Source organism: Rhinopithecus bieti, unplaced genomic scaffold, assembly GCF_001698545.2.
Source record: "Rhinopithecus bieti isolate Rb0 unplaced genomic scaffold, ASM169854v2 scaffold_15436, whole genome shotgun sequence".
Taxonomy (NCBI): domain Eukaryota; kingdom Metazoa; phylum Chordata; class Mammalia; order Primates; family Cercopithecidae; genus Rhinopithecus; species Rhinopithecus bieti.
Genome location: NW_016808313.1, coordinates 128,896 through 141,369, shown reverse-complemented (window position 1 = coordinate 141,369; position 12,474 = coordinate 128,896).

The following is a 12,474-nucleotide window of genomic DNA, read 5'->3' as shown; positions in this document are numbered from 1 at the left end:
AGCATGTCCTGCACTCGGTCCTGGGAAAGGGAGTGAAGAGAGGGTCGGCTCAACCCAGGTCCCAAAACCCACTCCAGGTTTTCCTTTTTGCTCTACTCAGATCAAATTACACTCAGGTTCACAACTCAGATCAAACCCCCACCCATGAAACTAGCTGTCTCTAAACTCCCAACCAGATCTGTTTTTACATCTGCACTTCCACTGTGAATTGAATGTGACTCTGATCACCACTTGCCCTCCAGTTTATTTGGTGCAATGCTTAAAAGCATGGGTCCAAACTCAGGAGCTGGATCTCTATCCCCAGTTCTGCACTTAGCACTGTGTGAACTTGGGCTTCCTACTTATAATGACCTTGACAGCAGAGACCACTTGCCTTCAGTATTCTCTATGGACACAGCATATAGGGTGATATAGGGTGATAACTTACACAAAATAAATGTTTATTACTGCATTCTGTTTAAATCCCAACCCACCAATCATTCCTACTTTGTTATCCTGAACTAAGAGTGACCATGGGCAAGTTACTTAACTTTTGTGTGCCTCAGTTTCTTCATCTGTAAGTGGCAATCACTACAGTACTTATATAGGGATATTGTGAGAATACAATGAATATCAATTATAAGAAGAATGTATTTTAATACACTTTTTATGATGGAATAACTTTGGACTAAGCTACAGAGGTAGCACAGAGTTCCCATATACCTCTCACCCAGTTCCGCCTAACGTTATCTCACATTGCAGTGGTATATTTATCAAAGCTGAAAAACTTATACTGGAACACTACTATTAACTAAATTCCAGACTTTATTGGTATTTCACTGGTTTTTGTTGTTGTTTGTTTTTTCACAATGCCCTTTTCTCTGTTCCAAGACCCAATCTAGGATACTCTATTTGCAATTAGGGTATTTTTAATGTAATAACACGTCTAACATTTATTGGGCCCTTCTATATGTTAAGCATTGTTCTAAGTGCATATACATACACACAAACACATACACATACACACATAAACACGTGCATCTCAACTAATTGAATCATCACAACAATCCCATGCAGTAGACATTATTCCCATCAGATCCTGAAACTGAGGCTTAAGAGGATAAGTAACTTGCTAAATATCACACATCTAGTAAAACCAGAAGTGAAACCAGCTCTATCTGACTATAGATGGTTTCCTCCAAATCACTAATCAATATTGTCTCTCAGGAATTTAAACTACTAAGAAAGTCTTAGCAAAAGAAATGTGAATTGCGGCTTTTCACGATAGCTTCTTCCCCAAGATTTTGCCTGGGTCTTCCAGCAATAACTCATTCCACAAAAATGATCTGAGCACCTACTCTGACGAGGCCTGAGAAGATCACAGTGAATGGGGCAAAGTCATGAAGCTCAGGGAGCTTCCAGTTCACTTTGGTGGAGAAACAAGGAAACAGGCCATTTCAAGACAGAGTGGGTAAGTGAAGGGCCGGCACAGTATTCCAAGGGGACCCAGAGGAAGGGCGCCTCAACCAGGAGGCAGTAGGGTATCCTGGAGGGCTTCTCAGAGCAAGAGGCATCTATGCTGAGGCTTGAAAGTTGAGTTGAGATTCACTAGGCAAAGTAGTAAAGTGGATGTGGGTGACAAAAAGACATCCTAAGCAAAAAGAGCTGCATATACAAAGGCCTGGAAGTGAGGAAGAGCCTGGCATGCCATTATAACTGGAATATAGAATATAAGGGAAGGAAGAACAGAGAAGTAATGTTAGAGAGAGAAGCAAGGCCAGATCCTGAAGGGCCTTTTCTATCCTTGTGGTGGTCAGGATTATGATAGCCTATGCTACAATAACAAATTAACCCCAAAGTCTCACTGGCTTACCACAACAAAGACTAATTTGTCACTCATGTAGAGTCCTATGTGGGTAGGGAGCCCTCCCACCCTGTAGCTCCAGCACCTAGAACATGGCCTCAGAGGTCCACTCCAGAAGAGAAAAGAGAGGCCATAGGCCTCTAGTTACATAGGCCATAGTTACAAGCTACACAGCTTGTAACTGCTGGGCCTGGAAATGACACGTGTCACTTCCACTCACATTTCACACGGTCCCAACCTTACTGCAGAGAAACATAGTCTGTGTGCCAGGAATGCTATGGAAAACAAGGAATTGTCTCTGCCCCACCAGGATAAGATATGGAACTTGCTCCTGAAGTAAGCATGAGAGTTGTAAGCATGAGAACCACCGAGTCTAGTTAACCTGTGTTTGAGAAAACTCACTCTGGCTATAAGGTGAAGAAGAGACCAGAGGGAGGCATGATGGAAAATGGGGAGACTAGCAGTACTGTAGTGTTCTAGTGGGGGTTGAGGGTAATAGACCAAAGGCAGTGGCTGTGGGAACAAACAGAACTGAATGAATTTGTGAGGTTATGTCAGAGGTAGAGCTGACAGAATTTCATGAGTAACTGGATATGGGAGGTTGGGGAAGAATTAATGGAGGGAGGATTCAGAGAAAGAAGGAGTTAAGGAGAGGGCCCAAATTTCTGATTTGGATAGCCAGGTGCCTGGCAGCATCAGTCAACCTGAGAAGCACCACACGGCATACTGGATGCAAAAACATGCTGGGTAATAAAATATGGGGAAGGAATATGGGAAGGAGGGAGGGTTAAATCCTCATTGTCTCAGTGGAAATTCAATAGCTGGTGCCTAACACTGAAAAATCAAGTAGGAGCAATAAAAGCATATACCTTTAGACATATCAAAAGAATCAGCAAAAAGAGTTCCAGGTGCTTGCCTCTGGAGAGGAAAAAACACTAGGACAAAAAAAAATGGAAGACTGCTGTTTAATAAAAAACTGTTGTACAACTGCTACTCTTTAAACTATGTGCATGTATATCTGATAAAAATGAATTTTTTTAAAGGAAAGACCAGCTGGTCCAGGATGTTTCTCCTTTCCTCTGAGAGGTGTCTTTTGTCTTTAACCACCTTAAATGGCGAGGTGTCCATCGTGATTACAAAGGGTAGGGTACTAGTCAATGGGACACTCATACCACCTGCTGCATTTCCCCATTTGCAACAGGCCCCTGCACTTAATTATCAGAAAAATCAGGGAGGGCTTTTTAGGGGAGACTATGCTTGACCTACACCTTGAAAAATCATAGAATTTCATACAGGAAGGAGCATTTCAAATGGATGGTAAGGGTGTGAGTATGGAGGTATGGCAAACAGATGTGTTAGGGGAAGAGTTGTAGTTGTGTTTGGAGCCTGGAAGAGAAATGAAGGTGACTAGAAGATGAAGACCAATGAAGGTGACTAGAAAATGGAGACAGAAGACCAATCAGGGAGCTGACAAAAGTGGTCAATGTTTCTCCAAAGAAGGCTCACGGACCCACATCAAGATTCCGAGGATCTCTCATTCCTTCAGATGCTCAGGAAGGATGGGCAGTATCCTGCATTTTAATAAGTTCACTAGGTGAATTTCATACACACCAAAATATGAGAAACACAAGTTAAGCAAAAGGATAAAGTCCTGAAATAAGGTCATGACAGTGTGAATGGGAGGAAATGGTCATCAGACCCAGGGTCTCTTGGGTCCAGAGCTATCCTTGGCCAACGAGTCAGGTAAAGTGGCTCTTCTGCCTGCAAAGAAATGCAGATAGTGGAGAAGCAGCAATGCCCTACAGCTCCTGCTCACCTTTGACTTTCATTCCTGCCTCAGTGCAAGTCATCCCACTAAATATGATATAGGGAAAAAGTATTGATTTCGAGTCTCAGCTTTTCCACTATGTATGTAATCTGAAAAAAATCACTTCATTGCTTGGGTCTCAGTTTCCCCAACTATAAAATGAAGTAGTTAGACTAGATTACCTCAAAGGTCACCTCTAAATCTAAGCTTCTAAAAACAACTCTGGATAATATCCAGAACATACAAGGAGCTCCTACAAATCAAAAAGAAAAGCACAGAACTCCAATAGAAAAAAAAAATGGCTAAGAATATGAACAGGCAATGGATAGGGGAAGCAAAAAAAAAAAAAAAAAACTAGCAAGCATGTAAAGAGATGCTGACGCTCATCAGTAATCAGAGAATGCAAATGAAAACAATAGATGTCACTGTGTCCCTGTTAGATTTGCGAAGTTTTGAAATCTGGATGTTGCATATTGAGCTGCAGGAACCCTCATGCCTTGCTGAAGGGACTCTAAATGGGTACAGCCAGCCTAGAGAGTCATCTGGCACCATTAAGTTAAATTCAGTGTCTGTCTACCCCGGGACCCAGCAAGCCCAATTGTTCCTGGGTGTTTCTCCACAGAAATGATCATACAAGTGCACAAGGGAACACATACAAAGACATCCATGGCAGTATTATTTGTAATGGCAGGGGGTTGGAAGAGTGACTAGGGAAAATTTGTGGATTACTATAGGACAGTTAGAAATAAATAACTAGGAGCCAAGTGCGGTGAGTCATGCCTGTAATCCCAGCACTTTGGGAGGCCGAGGTGGGCGGATCACAAGGTCAGAAAATCAAGACCACCCTGGCTAACATGGTGAAATCCCGTCTCTACTAAAAAATACAAAAAAAAATTAGCCGGGTGTGGTGGCAGACGCCTGTAGTCCCAGCTACTCAGGAGGCTGAGGCAGGAGAATAGCATGAACCCAGGAGGTGGAGCTTGCAGTGATCCAAGATCATGCCACTGCATTCCAGCCTGGGCGACAGAGCGAGACTCCATCTCAAAATAAATAAATAAATAAATAAATAAATAGGCATACATCTAGCAACAAGATGAATACAGCTGAGTAGGGAAAAAAAGAATAAATATAATGAGAACACTCTACAACACTCAGCGTCCTGAAATGGCTCCCTATCACAATAAGAGCCAAAGTCTTCTAAATGTCCCACCAGGCCCTAAATGATGTGCCTCCACCCCTACTCCCACCACCTCTTTACCTCACTGATGTCATCCTCTATCACTACCCCGTTGCTCACTCTGCCCAGCCTCACTGGCCTCCCTGCTGCCATGAAATGATATGGGGCATTGATGCTGCCACAGAGCCTTTGCACTGGCTCTTCCCTCTGCCTGGGCTTGTAACCCTTCAAAGTCCCCTATACATGCATTCACACTCCTTCCCCCTTACCCTGCTCAATGTTTAACTTAGACAACAATCAACTATAATAACTAAATTCTATCCTAGTCTAAAAGGCAGTAAGTACTGTCTTCTCACCCTCACCTTCACCTCTAGAATATAAGCTCCCTGAGAATGGGCATTTTTGCTTATTTTGTTCACTGATGTCTCCCAAGGATGACAGCAAAACCTGTCACAAAAGAGGCACTATTTTAAATACACTTTTAAACACATTATATGAATGAGCATGCAAAAAACGATGAATGGGAATTGGCGGTAAAGAGGATTAAACAAAATAAGAGAGGAGCCTAGCCTGGAACAAGGATGATAACTCACCATTAAGGGAGGCTTCTGAGTAACTCAACCTTCTGTACCTGAGGTTAACAAAAGGGGAGGAGGGAAGCAGTGTCTGGTCACCTCTCCTGAGCCCATCTGTTGAAGTTTCTCTTTTTGCCGGGTCTTTGCCAAGTCCATCTACACAGCAGCTGTTTCTGAGATTGCAAGGTCGTTACTGGGCTGAGGATACCTCACAAGCAACCCTTCCGTGTACAACCTCACCCACCTCCCTACATTTCCTCAACACTGGCCCACCTGAGGAAGAAAGGACTGGGTTCTACATAGACACTACCTAATAATTTTAGACTGATTTCTAACTCACAAATCACTTCACAACTTTGAAAGATATTACTGTCCCCATTGTATGGGTTAAAAAAAACTAAGGCTTAGAAAGTTTCATGGTTGTCCTGTTTCACTGGCTAGTCCCCAGCAGAACTGAGATGTTCAGCAACCCAGGTCTTCCTGACACCATGTTTCACGTTTTCTCTACCAACTTACTCTTCCTCTAGGTTCACATAAAAAGACTTCCACATTAAGGAAATTAGCAAAATAAGCTTTTCCAGATCTGATTTTGCATGACCCTGTTCTCAGCTCTTTCCTGTTTCTAAGTAACTGCTCTCCATCTGTAGGCTAGGATGCAAATTCAAAACCTGTGGATTTGACACAGTCTGTCTAAAAGCTAATGTTAGAAAATAAGGCCAAACAAATCATCTATTACTATTAAGACTTTAAAAGGATTATCCGTTCTTTGCAAGGAGCCAGATGGTGAAGACCGCACGCTGTCAATCAGCTCTGGCAATAATAGTTCTGATACTACCGAGGAGTACAGAGGAACCACTAAGAATGTGGGGAATTCTCAATGCAACACTCAGTGTTTGACAAGAATCAGATGATGAAAGGGTTAGGGCTGGTTGATGTTTTAAGCAGGCCGACTATTTAGGCCAAGAGATTAACATTTAAGAACAACAGCCAGGAGTGGTGGCTCATACCTGTAATCCCAGCACTTTGAGAGGTCGAGGTGGGCGGATCGCCTGAGGTCAGGAGTTCGAGACCAGCCTGACCAACATGGTGAAACCCTGTCTCTACTAAAATTACAAAATTAGCCAGGTGTGGTGGTGCATGCCTGTAATCCCAGCTAATAGGGAGGCTGAGGCAGGAGAATCGCTTGAATGTGTGAGGCGGAGATTGCAGTGAGCTGAGATGGCGCCACTGCACTCCAGCCTGGGCAACAAGAGCGAAACTCCATATCAAGAAAAAAAAAAAAAAAGAACAACAGACTCAGGTACATAACTTAGAGTTTACTTGCATGCCACTCCTCGGACTCACTTAAGTGACTCTGACTCTGGGCTCATTCTCATTCAGCAAAATGGATCAGGACTGGTGCATACTCATGGCTTCTAGTTCTTCTTTACCTCCACTTAACTTGGCACGGAGCAGTACACATGGCAGGGGCTTCATAAAGCTCCCTGAATTACAAACTCACTGAAACTCATACTGCAACAACTTATATTAAAGCGCTGAAACCTTGCAAGTTTCCTACTAAGAAAGCCTCTCAGGGATTACCAGTTTCCAATGAAAATCTCCTTAGGCTGATCTAGTCTTAACTCCTCACCCTGCCAAATAAACAAGTAAAAAGAAATACAATATAATGATAAGTATTATTGACATGGTTAGACATTTCCTAGTCAGTGACATGAGCCTTGAACACATTATAATCTCTGTTATTCTCCTTTTCCCTCAAATTAAAATGGGGATTAAACTCGCCTTGTGGTTCTAAAAGTTAGAGACTCTTTATGCAAAGGACTTTAATATAATTACTGGCACAAATTAGGTCTTCAAAAAAAACTGGTAGCTTTGGGGAAAGAATGAGCCACCTTAGCACTCCACACACAAGAACGCTCTTTTTCAGATGGACTGATAGCACTCGTGTTTTGTTCTTGCTTGACACCACCAGCTGCATAATCATAAGCAAACCATTCCATCTCTCTAGCCTTCAATTTTTTTATTAAGTAAAAATAAAGGTTGTGGGCTAGAGCTCTGATATTCCTCCTACCTCCTTTTTTTTTCTTTTTTTTTTTTTTTTTTAAGATGGAGTTTTGCTCTTATTGCCCAGGCTGGAGTGTAATGGCATGATCTCAGCTCACTGCAACCTCCACCTCCCGGGTTCAAGCGATTCTCCTGCCTCAGCCTCCCAAGTAGCTGGGATTACAGGCACCCATCACCACGCCTGGCTAATTTTTGTATTTTTAGTACAGACGAGGTTTCACCATCTTGGCCAGACTGGTCTTGAACTCCTGATCTCATGATCCACTCACCTCCACATTCCAAAGTGCTGGGATTACAGGCGTGAGCCACCATGCCCGGCTGCCTTCAATTTTTTATGCTTGTTATTACAAGGTTTCATTTAAAAGAAGTCCTCAAGTAGGGAATCTTGGTTTCTCTAAGCCTGGGTTTTGCACAATTTTTTTTGAGATCAAAAGAACGTTTAAAAATTGTTTGGAAGGCCGGGTGCGGTGGCTCAAGCCTGTAATCCCAGCACTTAGGGAGGCCGAGACGGGCGGATCACGAGGTCAGGAGATCGAGACCATCCTGGCTAACATGGTGAAACCCCGTCTCTACTAAAAAATACAAAAAAAAAAAACTAGCCGGGCGAGGTGGCGGGCGCCTGTAGTCCCAGCTACTCAGGAGGCTGAGGCAGGAGAATGGCGTAAACCCGGGAGGCGGAGCTTGCAGTGAGCTGAAATCCGGCCACTGCACTCCAGCCTGGGCGACAGAGCGAGACTCCATCTCAAAAAAAAAAAAAAAAAAAAATTGTTTGGAAAATGAGATGGTACCCTACTCTAAGACTTTGCACCCCAGGCGGAGTGTCATATAAGCAAATAATAACATTACAAGATGGATTCTATACACATAAGTACATGTATAGACTTTTTCAGACCACAGAAGAGCAAAGAGCTCTCTCAGCCTGGAGAAGATAAGGAGCGTTTCAACAAGGAGACATCTGAGCTGGGATTTCAAGGATGGAGGTCAGGAAAAAACACTGCAACTGAGGAAAGCATGTGCAGAGTCCCAAAGGTAGGTGACAGCATGACATATTCAAGGATTTGAAAGAAGAGAGCATTGAAGCTACAATATAAGCAATAAGAAGAGGAGTGCAAAATAAAATGGGACAGACAGGAAAAGACCAAATCAACAGGTCCATGGAAAGCGTTTTGGTCTTTATCCTAAAAGCTACTGAAAGTCACTGAAGAGTTTTAAGCCAAAAGAAGATATGACCAAGTTTGAATTTAAATAAAAAGACTCTGACTAGAAAGGGAAAAGAAAGGATGTAAAAAGACAATTAGGGGACATTGCAATTGCCAGGTGAAAGAGGATCATGGTTTGGTGGTAGCAGTGGGGATGGGAAGAAGTGGCTGATCACAGAGTCCCCAAGGAGGTAAAGAGAAGAGAATCTGTAGATTGATTGGATAGGAGAGTAAGAGAGAAGGAGATACTAAGAACGGATTCTAAGTGTTTGCCAAGAACAACTGGCTGGATGGCCTGGTCCTTGAGGGTACACTTACAGTGACCAGAGTTAAGTCTTACTATACTGACATTTATGTGGAAATCAAACCAGAGCTGTCGAGCAGGCAGTAGGCTATATGGGTCTGGGACTCTGAGGCATCTGTGCTGAGAATGTGGAAATAAGAATCATCAGAGAGTACTTAACTGAAGCCATGGTTATGTATAAGATCACCTGTAGAAAAGCATAGAAGAAGAGAAAGGGCCTACGAAAGCCTTGAGAATGCCAACAGTAAAGAAGGATGAATCACAAGTGGCTGAGAATAAGAGGTTGGAAGAGAAACAGGAAATCTTTTCTCAGATATTGACAAATTATCTTTCATCAGCTCTGCTTTAAGTAAGAAAAACTGAATAAGGAGACAAACTTCCATAGCCAAAGAGAAAGATAGAAATGAAAAGGCTCAAATATTCCATGTATGCAATGATCAATACTTGTATTACCAAGAATTGCCTCTATTAAAATTCTTACTTGCTACAGATTACACTATTCATTTACAAACCTCCTACCATGTTTCCCTTTAGATGAAGTACACTTACCTACCAAGTGACTCTGAGCTTGAGCATATGATCATCAATGTGAGCAAATATGATACACACCATGGCCAAGCAGAGACTTTAAATGCACTAACATGGATTGGCTCCAGTCCTCTTGAGTTTCTGCCCTCCACCATAAGAACAGCATGTTCCTTCAACCAGGGTCTTGCAATAAAAAGATACAAAGAGCAGAACCCAACCCAGCAAAGTCCAGCAAGGCCCTCATGCAACATAAGCAATACATAAACGAATGTGATTTTTTTAAAATTTTATAGAGTCGAGGTCTCATTCTGTTGCCCAGGCTGGAATGCAGTAACCCAGTCATGGTTCACTGCAGCCTTGAACTCCTGGGGTCAAGTGATCCTCTTGTCTCAGACTTCTAAGTAACTGAGACTATAGGTGTGTGCCACCATGCCCAGCTATTTTTTCTTAATTTTTTTAGAGATAGGGGTCTCACTGTGTTGCCTAGGCTGGTCTCAAAATCCTGGCTTCCAGCAATTCTCCCACCTTGGCCTCCCAAAGTGCTTGGATTATAGGCATGAGCCACCACACCTAGCCTGAATGTCATTTTTAGCAGCTGAACTTTTGGGGCTGTTTGTTACTGCAGCAAATGCTGACTAATATACTTGCCAGAGTGAGATATCTTTGACACTAAAGCTACTTATTTTAAACTCCAATCCAAAGAAGAAATAGTACTATTTGTCTAGACTGTATTATATACCTGGCACTAATAAGTGGTTTATAGACATTATCTCATCTTAATCCTCATGACAATTATTTTCACCATTTTACAGGCTCAGATAAGGTAAATACATTTGTCAGGATCACAAAGCTAGCAAATAAATAATGGAAATGGAACAAAAATTCATCTAACTGATTCCAAAGCCCATGCATTCTCTATATTGCCATATTAATGAATCTCCTAGAAATCAAAACCTAAGTTTCCCACATGGGAAACAAGACATGTTAATACATTGACAGTTGTGCTACTGTTGAGCAAGCCAAGAACAACCAGCAGGAGAATATTTACAGCTCCGGATCCGAAGCTCATATTGCCACAAGCTCCACCTTCCTCTCACAAACTATCACAGCTGAGAACATGGGAGCTTTTTGGCTTGAAATTTGGTGAAATGTGGTGCTCAAGTCAGGTCACATTAAAACATTGGCAACAAAGGTTTCATTTTTATCTCAATCTCTATAGCCAGGTGACTTTTTGTAATAGCTCACTATGATCACCCCTTATGAATTCAGCTTGCACCTGATCCTTGGTAAAAGGAGTCATCACTACCTTTCTGAATCTTGAGGCAAAGTTAAAACTTTAACATGTTAAGGAACAAGCAGAAGCAAGATATAGTGATCACTTACCAGTGTCCATTTTTCCATTGAGGACTTACATGTCCTGCTTGGAATTTAGGGCTGCCTTACAGATCCCCTTATGAGACATTGTGGGGTCAGCAGGTGTGACGAGAAATAGTGAAAAAGCATAAGCTTTGAAGTCAAACAAATCTGGATTTAAATCCTGCTCTGCCTCTTACCCACTTTGTGATCCCAGGAACTCGACTTTATTTCTCTGAACATCAGTTTTCTTGGTGTAAAATTCGGGTGATAGTAGCTAATTCAATTAGCTGTGTGGATATAAAATGAACTGGAATATTCTCTTCTTCTCTACTGTGGATCATCAGCTTCTGTCTTGGGCTGTAAGGAGACTCTTTGGCCAGGACTAGGGCCCTAAGATCTCCTCTCAAGTTCTTCCCCTCCCCTTTAATGGCATGCACAATGCTGTATAATCATCATCACGGGCACCAACAAGGTCAGGCAGCAAATCGTGAACACCCACTCTATCCCAACATTTTTCTAACTCTAATGCTTATAACATTGAAGCAAAACAAACTGCATTACATTCATTTTAGAGGTCAGCAAACTGAGAGGTTAAGTGGCTTGCCACAGCTCAGACCCGGTCCTCCTGACCCCCAGACCCACGCCTTTCCTACTTGGCACACCGCCCCCTACTCTTAGCTGCTCAGCCAGTTATCTCTCTCCATTGCTTTCAATGAGACCTCTGAGGAAAAAACAAGTGTCCCTGGCAGGACCACACAAACTCACAAGAACGTATTGATTGTAAGACTTGCACACCAAAAATTAAGTCATTGCTCAGAAAAATTAAAGGAAACCTATATTAAGGGAGAAACATTTCATCCATGTACCAGAAGCTCAATATTGTTAAGGTACCAATAATTCCCTCAAATTGATCTATAATAAAATCCCCAGCAGGTTTTTTTTAATTTCTTTTGCAGAAATTGAAAAGTTGATTCTAATATTTACACAGAAATACAAAGGACTCAGAGTAGCCAAAACAATTTGGAAATAAATAGAAAGTTGGAAGACTTATAATTAATTGCAAAACGTATCATAAAGCTACAGTGATCAACACAGTGTAGTACTGACTATAAAGTTAAACATATAAATCATTGGAATAAAATTGAGAGTCCAGAAATAATCCCTTATATTTATGGTGAATTGATTTTCAACAAAAGCACCAAGACAATTCAAAGGGCAAAGGATAATCTTTGCAAAAAATGGTATTGGAACAAATGGATATCTACATGCAAAAGATTAATGTACACCCCTGCTCCTACCATATAGAAGAATTAACTCAAAATTAATCACATACTTAAGTGTGAGAGCTAAAGCTATAAAAGTTTTAGAAGAAAATCTAAAATCCCCTAAAGTCTAGGAGAAAGTCTTCTTGATCTTGGGTAGGCAAATATTTCTTAGATAGGACACTAAAAGTATGACTCAAAAAGGAAAAAAAAAAATCACATGTGGACTTCATCAAACTTAATCACTCTGAGCTTCAAAAGACACCATTAAGAAAATGAAAGAACAAGCCACTAAGAAAATATTTGCAAATCATGTATCTAAAAACATACTTATCCAGAATTTGTAAAAAAAAAAAAAA